Source organism: Cygnus olor, chromosome 11 (genome assembly GCF_009769625.2).
Source record: "Cygnus olor isolate bCygOlo1 chromosome 11, bCygOlo1.pri.v2, whole genome shotgun sequence".
Classification (NCBI taxonomy): Eukaryota; Metazoa; Chordata; class Aves; order Anseriformes; family Anatidae; genus Cygnus; species Cygnus olor.
This window is the reverse complement of record NC_049179.1, coordinates 6,892,775-6,904,846: the sequence shown is the minus strand read 5'-3', so window position 1 is coordinate 6,904,846 and position 12,072 is coordinate 6,892,775. Positions and strand designations below refer to the sequence as shown.

Genomic DNA, 12,072 nt, shown 5'->3' with positions numbered 1-12,072 from the left:
ATGTTCTACACAAATAATGAGTAAATTGTGCTCTAAAAAAACTTCATCAGACACTTTCTGATTTTGTTTTGTGATTTTTTTTAAAGGAGAAATAGTGATCCACGTAACAGAAGATATCCAGTCCTAATTCTCTATCACATTTAAATATATATATATATATATATATATATTCTAAAACTAAAATAAGAATATTATATGGCAACTGGAAGATCTAAAAGAGTAGGTCTTGTTCTAAAAAAGGAAAAGTTGTTCCTGAAGAAATCTCTGTAGAACAGCCACCTTAAGCTAAGATGTATCAATTGAGAGTTCACCTGCAGTTCATGTTCGAAGACAGAAATATGCAACAGGGATGTGAAGCAGTTGTAAAATTGAGGGGTTTATGCAAATTTATTTGTGATATAACTGTAGTTTATTAATTTATCTGGAGGGAAAAAAAAAAGCCCTTTTATATATGAAATTGAGGAAGAAAAGATGAATTTTCCTTTACATTCTAAGCAAAAAATCTGGAAATTATTTAATGTCTGAATCTTTGGAAGACAAATAGTGATGATGATGATAAATTACATGTGTACATGAAAATTAATAGGCACAAATTTGCATATGTTTGACAAATGTATTTACTTGCAATCAAAGTCAAAGGCATTACACAAGTGTGGTAGATATGTTGTAAGGAGTACTGTTACGTGATGTGGTGTAGACATGTTGTAAGGAGTACTGTTACGTGATGTGGTGTATTCTCTCCCTCTTTCTAAAGCTATATATAGAGGGGAAAAAAAGTTTGACTCCTGTAATGACCTGGGTTTAATTTCCTATATAGTAACATGCTTGTCTTACATATGCAAGCACCCATCAACACTTTTAGATTACTTAAATACGAAAGGCATCTGTTTTAGGCCTATGGACGTGAGAGAAGATCTTGCATGTTATTTGAGCTTTTCTTTTTTTCTAGGAAAACAATTTGAATTTTCTCTGTACTATAGTATTGCAGAACCAGAAATGGGAGAGTCATAAATGATGACAAGATGTTAAAAATAATAATCCTGAACTTTAAAAATAGCTGTGTAAGGAGAACTGAATTAAACTTTAAATGTTTCCACTGCATGTACAAAGTTGTTTTTTCAGGCTTGGCTGTTGAAATGCAAGTGCCTGTCATTAATTCAGCAGAGATTTTTACTATGCTTATTAAAATAATTTGCAATAGGAAATGTATATATATGTATATATATATTAAAGATGAATACTAACATTTCTCTTTAGGACTGCCCTGCACTTGTTTGGCTTTGAGTACAGGTTAAACTGCAATAATTTGGAACCAAAAGTTTGCATTCAGAGCCTGCTTCTTGCTTGGACTCACTCAGTAGTGATCCTGAGTGATGCACAGCATCTATACTACAGAGCAAAAACATTTGAGGCCCTGAACTGTTAATGTTCCATGTTATTGTTAATTTTATGAGCTTTTCCCTAGCTCCAGTCCAGTGTAAAGTCATATTTCAAATTCATTCTTTTTTGTCTCGAGATAAGGGCACAATGTAGTCATAACACAGGTCTGTTATTTAATTTTTCTGTTAATGTGTACTTGTTTTACTGAATATAGCAGGATTGATACAGTCTAAATTGTAGTTGTGACATATGAAGGAAACTGTAATACGGTTGCTATATAGCTGGGTATCAAGGCTCTGTCAGTGTACCAAGCAGGTTTAGTTGTTAATGCTTTGAGTGGTCCAAGGATTCCCCAGAATTCATTTTGTAGATGACACAATGGACTGACCTGAGACGAAGTGATTGCCTGAACTTCTGGCCAGCTTCACAGCAAAGATTTTGTCTCTTCAGGTGGGAACCTGGGACAATCCTGGAGATTCCCCCAAGTAGCTCTTTCTGTTTCTAGCCCAATTAATATATACACTTTATGTGCTTCAATGGGTTGATTAACATCCTGGGTGGAGAATCTGGCAGTCTCACAGACTCCCCCAAGCAGCTCCTGCTGCAGAGTTGACCAAACTTTATGTAGATAAAGATACCTGTAAATAGTCAGCAGAAACTGCAAATGAGGAAAGGTTGTGTAGCATTGTCTTTTCACATGCAGCTAAAACAATGAGATAGTGAATAGCAAGGAATTGTGCAAGTGCTGGAGCACTCGTGTAGGACCATGAACCAGCTGGATTGTAAGAGCTGGCTGTGCTGATAGTTCAAGGAGCGAATTGACAGTGCAATTCCAAGCACTCTTGCAACAGAGACTCCTGTCAGCATCCCGACAGTAATTGGCTGTCTTGTTCAAGAGGTTTGATTTCCCCATTTAAATCTTACCCTGTACAGTATTATTTTTTTAAACATTCTTTGAGTGTCTGTACAACATAACATGATAACATTTTTTCTGCAAATCAATTTGCAAAGTCATTGCAAATGGGATGGTGAGGAGGAGGTTTTAGTCTGCTGGATTCTGATGACAATACACAAGGCTGCATTCTGACTAGGGAATTTTCCTCCCAGGATGGAGGAAAATGCTTGAAAATGCCACATCATGCTTTAGGAACATGAATGAACCTCATGCCATGAGGCAATAACAATATGGGTTTTACATTTCCCCTGTACTTGGGTCTGGTAAGGCCACACCTCGAATACTGTGTTCAGTTTTGGTCCCCTCACTAGAAGAAAGACATCAAGGTGCTGGTGTGTGTCCGAAGAAGAGCAACAAAGCTGGTGAAGGGTCTAGAGAACAAGTCCTAAGCAGAATGGCTGAAGGAACTGGGGTCATTATACTTAGAGAAAACAAGGTGCAGGGGAGGTTGAGCAGGGTGTGGGTCAGTCTCTTCTCCCAAGCAACAAGCAATAAGACGAGGAAACAGCCTCTAGTTGCACCAGAGGAGGTTTAGGTTGGATATTAGGAAACTTTTCTTCACTGAAAGGGTTGTAAAGCATTGGAACAGGCTGCCCAGGGAAGTAGTTGAATCACCATCCCTGGAGGTATTTAAAAGACGTGTAGATGTGGTGCCTAGAGACATGGTTTAGTGGTAGACTTGACAGTGCTAGGTTAATGGTTGGACTTAATGATCTTATAGGTCTTTTCCAACCTAAATGATTCTATGATAATTATAGAATCAAAAAAAAGGAAATGTTACAGAAATCACTGCAAGTGGGGAAAAAAAAAAGAATATTTAAAACGCTTTTCTCACTCAGCAAGTAGTGTAAGTTAATTTCATCCAGTCCGTAATGCATTTTATTTTTCAGACCACAGATCAAAAACTTATTTCGGTGTTCTCAGAATATTAGAACATCATATTTTAAGAGCCTGATGTACTTCCAAACATTAGCTCAGTATAGATTTCTTGGAGACATTTTGAAGTATCTGTTCTCAGGTTGCTACAGACACAGAACTTGAGAATTCCCCAGTATCAAGGATTATCCTTAATACTATTCCTTAATATTTTAGAAGCTAAACTGAAACTAAACATTCCAGTAGATAACAGGGAAATTTGTTTAGTAAAAATTGGTATCAGATCTTAGGTATTTCTAAGAGTCAGATGTATATCAGCCATATGTTTCTTCTGAAAGCTGGTGGCAAAGTATATGAATGTATCATTTTTTGTGTATGCATGCGTATATCCTTTACAGTATACTTCACTTCAGATATGGAGCCCTGTTTCTTCTAGTCTTGTCTATGAATACTGATAAAAGGAGAAAATATTCTTAAGTCTCCCTTGGACTTTTTTGTGAACATCTGTAGTGTTTGCAATTGAGAGAGAGAGAGAAAATATTATTGTTCATTTTGCATTTTAGCAAGCAAACATACAGAAAGTAGGCAACACAGACAGTGGGTTTGCTAAGCATCTTAAAAGCTACTGGTCTTGCATTTGTAAGGACTTTTCAAACATTTCAAAGAAAGGTCCAGTGTAAGGCAGCAAAGCAGATCATATACGTTCTTTGATATCTCTTAGAGTACCCAGATAAGGAGACGTTAGATGAAATACAAAGCTGATGGCTCAGAAAGCAAGGCAGTTATTTTTACTTACTAAATCACTTCTACTAATAGAATGAATTGAGACACTCAGCAGTTCTTCAGTGGAGCTGTCTGTGTCACCTGGCTTAAAGGGGTGCCTGGAAACAAATCCAAACATGATTTGTTGCATCTGCTTTTGAAAGCTGAAGGTTGATAAAATCTCCATGACTCAGGGGTCATTGTTTCTGAAGCAGTTAGAAATGGTAGAAGTTGAACAAACACATGCAGGCAAGGTTTGGAAAGATTATTTGCTTTTGGTTCTTCCCTTTATTTCACAGTGAAATACAAGCATTTGATGGAGACAAGCAGATAGGCATTGCAATCCAACCAGGAGCAGTGCTTTTCTACTTGACTGTCCCCCGCTGCTCTCACTCATTCACAGAACCTTAGATATATGGCTAAAGATGTTACATCATCTTTTTTTTTCTTTTTTTCATCAGGCTTGTGCTCTGTCTTCTCATTCTTTTCCATTGATTCTTACAAGGTGGGAGCTTGTGTGCAGTTAAGTTGCAATCTTATTTGTAAAAGAAGTCATGAGAGGATTTCTAGCAAGAAATTCCTAGAGTAGAGAGAATGACTAGGAGTTCTGACATTTTAGATCCTGTATGTGTGCATGTTGTCAGAGGTACATTTCTACTTCAGAATAAAGCGCTGTGGAGCCATCCTTTCTGTCTGAATTCAGCTATTTCACCAGGAATTACAGTGAGAAGTCTCACTTATAACCGTTTACAAAGGGGACAGAGGGATACATTCGCCTTGGGAAGAGCGTGTGATGAGCTTGTCATGGTTTGTCATTCCTTCAAGCTGCAAAAAAGCAGTAATGGTTTTCTCACAATGTGAAGAAGTGATTACCCTAAATAACGTCAGTTTGGAATTCATTCCCATTCTTCGTAAGGTCAGACAGGGCAAAACTGACAAAAGTGGGGTATTTCGCTTATCTGCTGACCTAAACTGCCAATCAGGTATCTGTGCCTCCCGGGGGGTGGACACCATTTTTATTGATAATTTAATGCAGGTTTATGTCATAAACAGCAATCTGACTGCTGGACAGCAGTTAGGATAGAGACTTTCATAATTAAGACTTCCACATGAAACTCTCTTGAGATACTGTTAAATTGCACCTAGAACTATTGAGACTTAGCTATTCTGATGCCTGTCATCAGAAATTGTCAGTTATATGAATTTGTTAATTTATGTTTAAAATATCCTAAAATATCTAGTTATCATATAATCAATGTATTTTAGAGATCCGCAGCATCAAACTCTGAGCCAACTTTGTCTGTTGAAGTTGCATCTGAAAACCAGTAATAGAGGGCTGAGTTAATAACAAAATGTCAAGTTGGCATTTGAATCAAAATGGATTCATTTTAATGGTTTAACTTCACTGTGTGAATTTACACCTCTTGGGTACTGCATCTGTACCGTACAAATACACTGGCATAAGATGGTACGGTTAGAATTAATAAAGAGAACGTCAACATTAGAAGTAATGTAAGATGTAAGAATCTTAGAAAATGTAGCCTCCTGATTTTCTGACATTTCAAATCCTCTAGCATACTGCTAATGAATAGAAACGGGAATTAGGAGAAGGCTAATAAAACCAGGAGACTAAACTTTTAAAATTAAGGTTGTGAATTATTTAAAAAAAAAAAAAAAAGTTGATGCTAATGGAACAATGCATGTTCTGGGTTTTTGAGAGAGAGATTTTATTTCTGAATTGAAGGTCAGAGCGCTTGCCCTTTTAAATGCCATCTCTGGCACTGTTATACTCTTTCAGGCTCTCATTAAGAAAACGTGTTTGGAAAACTTCCATTTCCCTCACTTAGTACTTCTAACAGGAGCACGAGTTACAGGAGATAAGTACTAGCAAAGCTGATATTTAAATTTAGACCCGGAGCCTGTGTTGTTTTGAACAAATATAATTCTAGGGATAATTAGTTATCCTACCTATACATGTTATTATATTAGGGTGGAGGTTATAGAAAAGGACAGGATGAAATACAGCATCTGTTTAAAAACTGTCACCTGAATAATACCAAAGCAAAATCTGGTCTTGTGTATGCTATTTAAGTCAGAAGTAAACTTACCTTCCATAAAAGCCTCTCTGTGAGAGACCATATGTCAACTCTCCTTAGGTTTTCTCTAAGAATATCTCAAGTAACAAAACGGAAGTTTAGTCCTCCCCTGAACTTTCTTCTTAAGATTGTTTTTCACTTAAAAATGTTATGTGGAAATTTCCTGGATCTGAATTCATCCATGATTCAATCTTGCCTTCTCCTACTTCTCCTACTTTGTTCTTGCAATACAACATTTTCATAACTCCATCTCGACTGCATCTGCAGAACAAGTTAATATATCTCTGAGGAGCTGTGCTGACTGGATAGATCGCCCAGTCACCCTGTTATCCTGATGTATGGGAGATGATATGTTGACAAGGGAGAAGTGTGTGTTACAAAACACACAAAATGTTTCCTATCAGAGATTGTTCCTGTAGATCTATTTCTCTTCAATTAGCCCGGCTGTCTTCTTTCCTTCTCTCAATATACAAAGGCACACAGAACATCAGAGGCTGATAAACTGCGATAACAATTGCATAATTATTTTCATCAAATAACTTTTCCTATTAAAAATAGCTGTTCATTGTTGCGCTGGGGATATTTGAGTTTCTGATTCTTCAGTCATGATTCTAACTTGAGGTGCATTTGGAGAGCTTTTTTTTTCCTTTGAGCTTTGATATTCAAAGGTGCAGAAAAAAAAAAACACAATTGATTACCCAGTATTTTCTTGTTCAACTGGATGCATATCGCTCTCATGTCTGCAGGACAAGACACCTCTGAATCTCTTCAGGAGTTATTGAACAAGATGAGTGGTAATTCTTAATGCACAAAGATAACTGCCAAAATTATAGTTCCTAGGAAATCCATGTAGCTGTAATACCCATGAGCTTTGCGAGTTGAAATGTCATCCTGTTCTAGCCCTATCACATGAAGATGTTGGGAACCATACCGGGCTGCAGGGTAGTTGGTGTCAGGCAGGTTTCACTGCATGCATACCTTGATTCTGGGGAAGGGTTAGCAGAAGGTTATATCTTAAAGTCCAGTCCCACCAGGTAACATGTATCAAATTACATGGTGGTTTTCTGTTGTCACTCAGTTTTTGGTGCATCTAAAATGTACCATTTGCTTTTAGAGTCTTGGTTTATACTCCTGGTTCTGACTTTTTATGATTTTCTCTTCAGTACTGCAGCCAAATGCAGAAGGGAGTTGCAAAAGGAAGTTGAGGAACTATTCTTTATGGATGTTTGCACTAATTATTGTGTGTTTTGTTTTTTTTTTTTTTTAATCTTATCTGTAGTTAAAGCAGCTTACATTTGATTTATATGGCGTTTTGGCTGTAGTTCACACTCTTTTTAAGCTCAGTTCTTACTGGCTTGAAATACACGTGAAATCAGCTTGCTTGCTTGTAGCTGTTTTGAACGTTCCAACGCTCTATGGGCTGTGCACTAAGGTTTCTGCCAACTTCTGGAAGTTTTTCCTAAAGAGCAATACTGTTCATACCACTTCTGTTAGTCTTATTTCCGTGTATCAGCTTGTCACTTTAGAAACTTCCACGCTGTCAGACATCATGAAGGTTATTGCACTGACAAAATCCCTAATTCCAGTCATACATTTTCTTCACAGTATACTTAAAAATTATCCTTCTTTCCAGCACTTCTGATAGTCATCCCAGGCACAAGTTCCCAAAGTACGAATGCCATCTCTTCACAGGTGGTCTTAGTGTACTGAAGCCAGTCTGCACCAAAAAGTGAAAAGCCAAACACACGGTGCTTGTTCATCAATTGTTAAACTTTCTAACTTTTTGTGAGTATGTATTCGGATTGTGCTAGTGGGGTAAGCAAATAGTGTAATCCCATGAAGTTCCCATGGCCATTAGCTCTGGGAGCAATAGAACAATGTATTTCTGGCTGAAATTAGGAAAAAGGAGCAGCAAAGACTGGCAGACACTGCTGGGCTTCTTTGAAGTTTAAATAAAACGAGTAAGCTCATTTGCGAAGGTGATTCCCTTCCTTGGCAGGAAGAAAGTATCAAGCATATTTACAGAAACGCTGTGTTATTCTGACAAAATGTACCAAGTTTAGATATTTTATCAAAAATGCCAGTGTAATTACCATCTGCTCTTATTCTGTTTGCCTTTTCCATCTGGATACCAACATATCTCTGTATAAACATAACCCACCTACTAACTCATTAGTCCTCCAGCCTGCCTCATAAATTGTAGCACTTAGATGATGACGTGGCTTGTTGTCCTGTTGTCAGCTTAACTGAGAGTAGATTGTGACCTCACTACAGTAATGACTCCAGCTAGAAGGATGTGCTGAGTAGGCATCAAGTGGAAGTCAAACAGAAATATGTCCCTTTAGATGATGGACTGTACAGGAAAGGGTTTTGCACATCCGGAGCTGTCTCCATGCCTGTGTTGGCCCACTGTAGTGGTACTGTCTTGCATCTACACTGGAGAGCATGAAATCACAGAGGAGATTGGTGTCTTTATCACATCACGTTTCTAATGCTGACTAGTTGTTACATTTCTGATAAACGATTAAATTTGAACTCCACTGCTATGGGTTTTGTAAGTTTCTTTTGGCCTTTCATTTCTCTTATTAAGAGGAAATTAGTCTGAGCTGTTCAGTATTATATTTTGATTTCAGATGAACTGATTTGCATTATTCTTTTCCACAGTTCTGAGTAATTACCAGAGAAAAAGGTTCATTTTATAATGCTGAATGCACCTGTGTTGTGACTTCCTCCTCCAAGGAGGAGGGATGACAAACTGATGCAATTACCTGGTGTGACATCAAGCCAATGTATGTGACCTAGGAACCTGGCTGCTCATTCCTTACTCGTTCAAGTGTTCACATTTTACCTCTTTGTGGTCTTGCCACACTGTAAATTAACAGAACAGCGTTAGTATGATACATGTTACTCTCTTCATAAGGAAATGGCTGGGGGCAGGCTACAGGTGTCTGTTGTAGTCAGATTTTTTTGTAGTCAGATTTGTTCTTGTGCTTGACCCACTGGTCAAGTTTCAGTAACTGAGTTCATGACAGTTTGGGTATCTCTGGCTGTGAGTTTGGAAAGTCTGTCTTCAGCCCCATCCTGTCAGAACAGCAATTTCAGGATAGTGCTTGGGAATCCATATTGAACCGAAGCCTCAGCAGAGCATCTAAGGGACCTATGCAATAGATGCTTATGCCTCTGAAATAAATGCGTATTTTCCCAGCTCACTGGGGCTATATCTCTGTGCTTGAGGGATCTAGGCTTTGTTGTTATCATGCATACTCTGCTCCTAATTAAAAAATATTGCAGGAGCCATATAAAATATTACAAAGGCTGTGCGAATCACCTCTATCTACTAGAGACACATACCTACTTGAGTAGATCACGTTCTGACTAAAGAAATTTGACCTGTATCTTTTCCTTCTGATGTAAATTGAGGTACATTTCTTTGGCATGTTACTGAATGCCTGGCACCTACCAGCTTAACAGGGGGACAAGTGAACTCATTCCTCCATATTCAAATTAATGACACTAATTGATTCTATACATAAAACACTATACAAATAATCAGGGTAGTATTAAACTCCACCACCAGCACTACTTCTTCATTGATTAGTGTCCTGTGATTTTTCTTTCAGGTAAGGGTCGCAGTCTCTTCCTCCAGTTCTGTCTGGTAAAATTTGTCCCGTGATTGAATAAGAGACAGGGTAGCCAAAAGACTGGGCTGGTGCATCCAGAATCATTAATTCAGTCAGTCAAACAAATGGGAGGCAAGAGAACAAGAAACAGTGACCAATTGGTCACATGGCGGGGGATCTGCCCTGGAGCATGAAACACACTGAGTTCAGCCCCTGAGCTGGATGGTCACAAATGCCATAATGATTTCTTAGCATGGCCCTGGCTGTGGAAGCTCATGCCAGCCTGCTGAGCAAGCTTGGCCAGGCTTCTTGAGATTCACAGACAAGATTTATTCCTGAAGCCTGACCTACATGAGTGTGTATCTAAATGTGTGAAAGCTGTGATTTGATGGCAAGCAATGAAAGGTCATAGAAAAAGCAGGCAATGCATTTAAATCAAAATGATGAAGCTGGGTAATTTCATTAGCAACAGTTGTATTTACTGGAAGTCACAGATGGTGCAGTTTAGCTTATGGCCAATTTGTTAAGACAAAATAAGTATAAAGAAAGAAATATTCCAAGTGAGAGGTGGTTAAAAATTAAATAGGCACCAGATGGCTCAAGATTGTCCTTCATACAAATTTGGTGAAAGAAGACATAAACAATCCAAAAGCATTTCTGAATGGGACACTTAGATGCTGGCTAGGCCTTTAGCAGAGCTAGGTTTAAAACCAGAGCGATTAAACTTCCCTCACTTTGTAACATCTGACATACCAGCAAAATGTTCTACATAAACTTCTGAATTATTTTTATTTTCTATTGGATAAGTTATTTAAACTGAGAAGCAGGCTAAATGGAAAATCCATACATCTGCCAGCCTTCGAGTACCGTTCAAGTAATCTCAGCTTTTACTTACAGCAAGGAGGATAACTTTTACTGTGCAATTTTATACATCTAAATGTATGCACGTCAATAGTCAAGCTTTTATGCTCAGTGGCAATATTTTAAGTGTTGTTTGCTTTTGAGAGATGTTAGCAATTGTTGTAGGTCACTGATAATAAGCCAAGGTTATGGCTCTAGACTAAACTCTGGGAGATATAAGTTCCTGTTCTTGGCTGCTTCTAAATATTTTCTCCAGCTTTGGACAAATCATTTTTCACATTTATATGTTTTATCTGTATGCTAGCCACTCTGGTGCATGTTGGAATATTAATGTTTTTTGCATAGTCTAGAGCTGCTAGGTGGTTAGCACTGATACCTTTGTACTCGTTTGTAAAACAGTTAACAAAATGGATTCCCTGTGTTTCTAGTTGGATAACAGGAGTTTACTGTACGTTACCTGGATTCTGTTTTCTGTTCATGTGTGTAATGTACCTCCTGTTCCTTACACAGGTAGATCAGGGGATTTAACACATTTTGTTCATATTACAGTATACTCCTCTACTGTAACAGAAACTCTAACATTTAAAAAAAAAAAAAAAAGAAAGAAAAAAGTGAAGACATTATAAATGACTTCAAGGAAAAGAGTCAGCATAATGTTACTAAAGTGTGCTCTCTAGTTTTATGTGAAGCACTTAATATAGGTGACATCAGAGATACAGCAGAATCCTCTTTAAAGAAAGCTGTATGTATGGAGCTGGTTTCCTTTGAGGGTAAAAAGAAAAAAAAAAAAGCTAAGGAAAACAGCCTTGAATGAGGGAGGCAGCTGGAGACTGTGTTGACTAATTAATGAGCACCATACACTTGAGAGTTTTTACTCATCCTGCACTAGCTTTGTGCATTTTCGACTGCATGTTTCATTCTCTGGGTATGAAAGCTGTGTGAGTGGTGCCTGCTTGCAGGGAAAAGATACACTTGAAAAGATGGCTGTACTTACTCAAGGGAAATGAAAACATTTACAAATGTCCTGGAAAAGCCTGGAAGAGTCCAGATGGGAAACAGGATTTGAAGAATTTTAACATTAAATGAAATCTTAAAAAAAAAAAAAAAAAAAAAAAAAAAGGAGATAATCCAGGAATGATTTTCCCGTGTGCCAAGTAATGCACAAGCACAGCCTTGCCAGAGAAACACATTCTCCACATCCATCAGGAGCAGTTCATGTGTCAGGTGCTAGAGTTACACCTATGAACAGGAAGGTGATTCACAGTCATGGTGTTGTGTTGAAAAGGATCATCCAAGTTAAGGTAATAACATTTTTATTTTTCTTTTTAAGAGGCAAAATGACAAAAATGATATTACTGACCTTTGAGTAGAAATAGTACAGACTATTTCTTGTATGTATTCACAGTGCTTTCTGTGTGGGAAGAGAAAGGAGGAACGGCGGAAAGGCAGGCTAGGAGGAAATCAGTCTCTTCTAAGTGTGTGCTCCAAAAGCTTTGTATTCAGCTACTGCTTTTTAGTTATT

The 12,072-nt window shown here is 37.8% G+C and overlaps 1 long non-coding RNA gene across 1 annotated transcript; it reads right to left on the bottom strand.

Moving 5' to 3' along the window:
- Positions 1–3,461: 3,461 nt before the first annotated feature.
- On the bottom strand, positions 3,462–8,767 carry LOC121076246. Its single transcript, XR_005823417.1, has 3 exons — positions 8,231–8,767; positions 6,082–7,786; positions 3,462–4,798 (listed from the first exon to the last, which is right to left on the bottom strand). It is a non-coding gene; the product is annotated as an uncharacterized LOC121076246 (long non-coding RNA).
- Between the last annotated feature and the right edge of the window lie 3,305 nt (positions 8,768–12,072).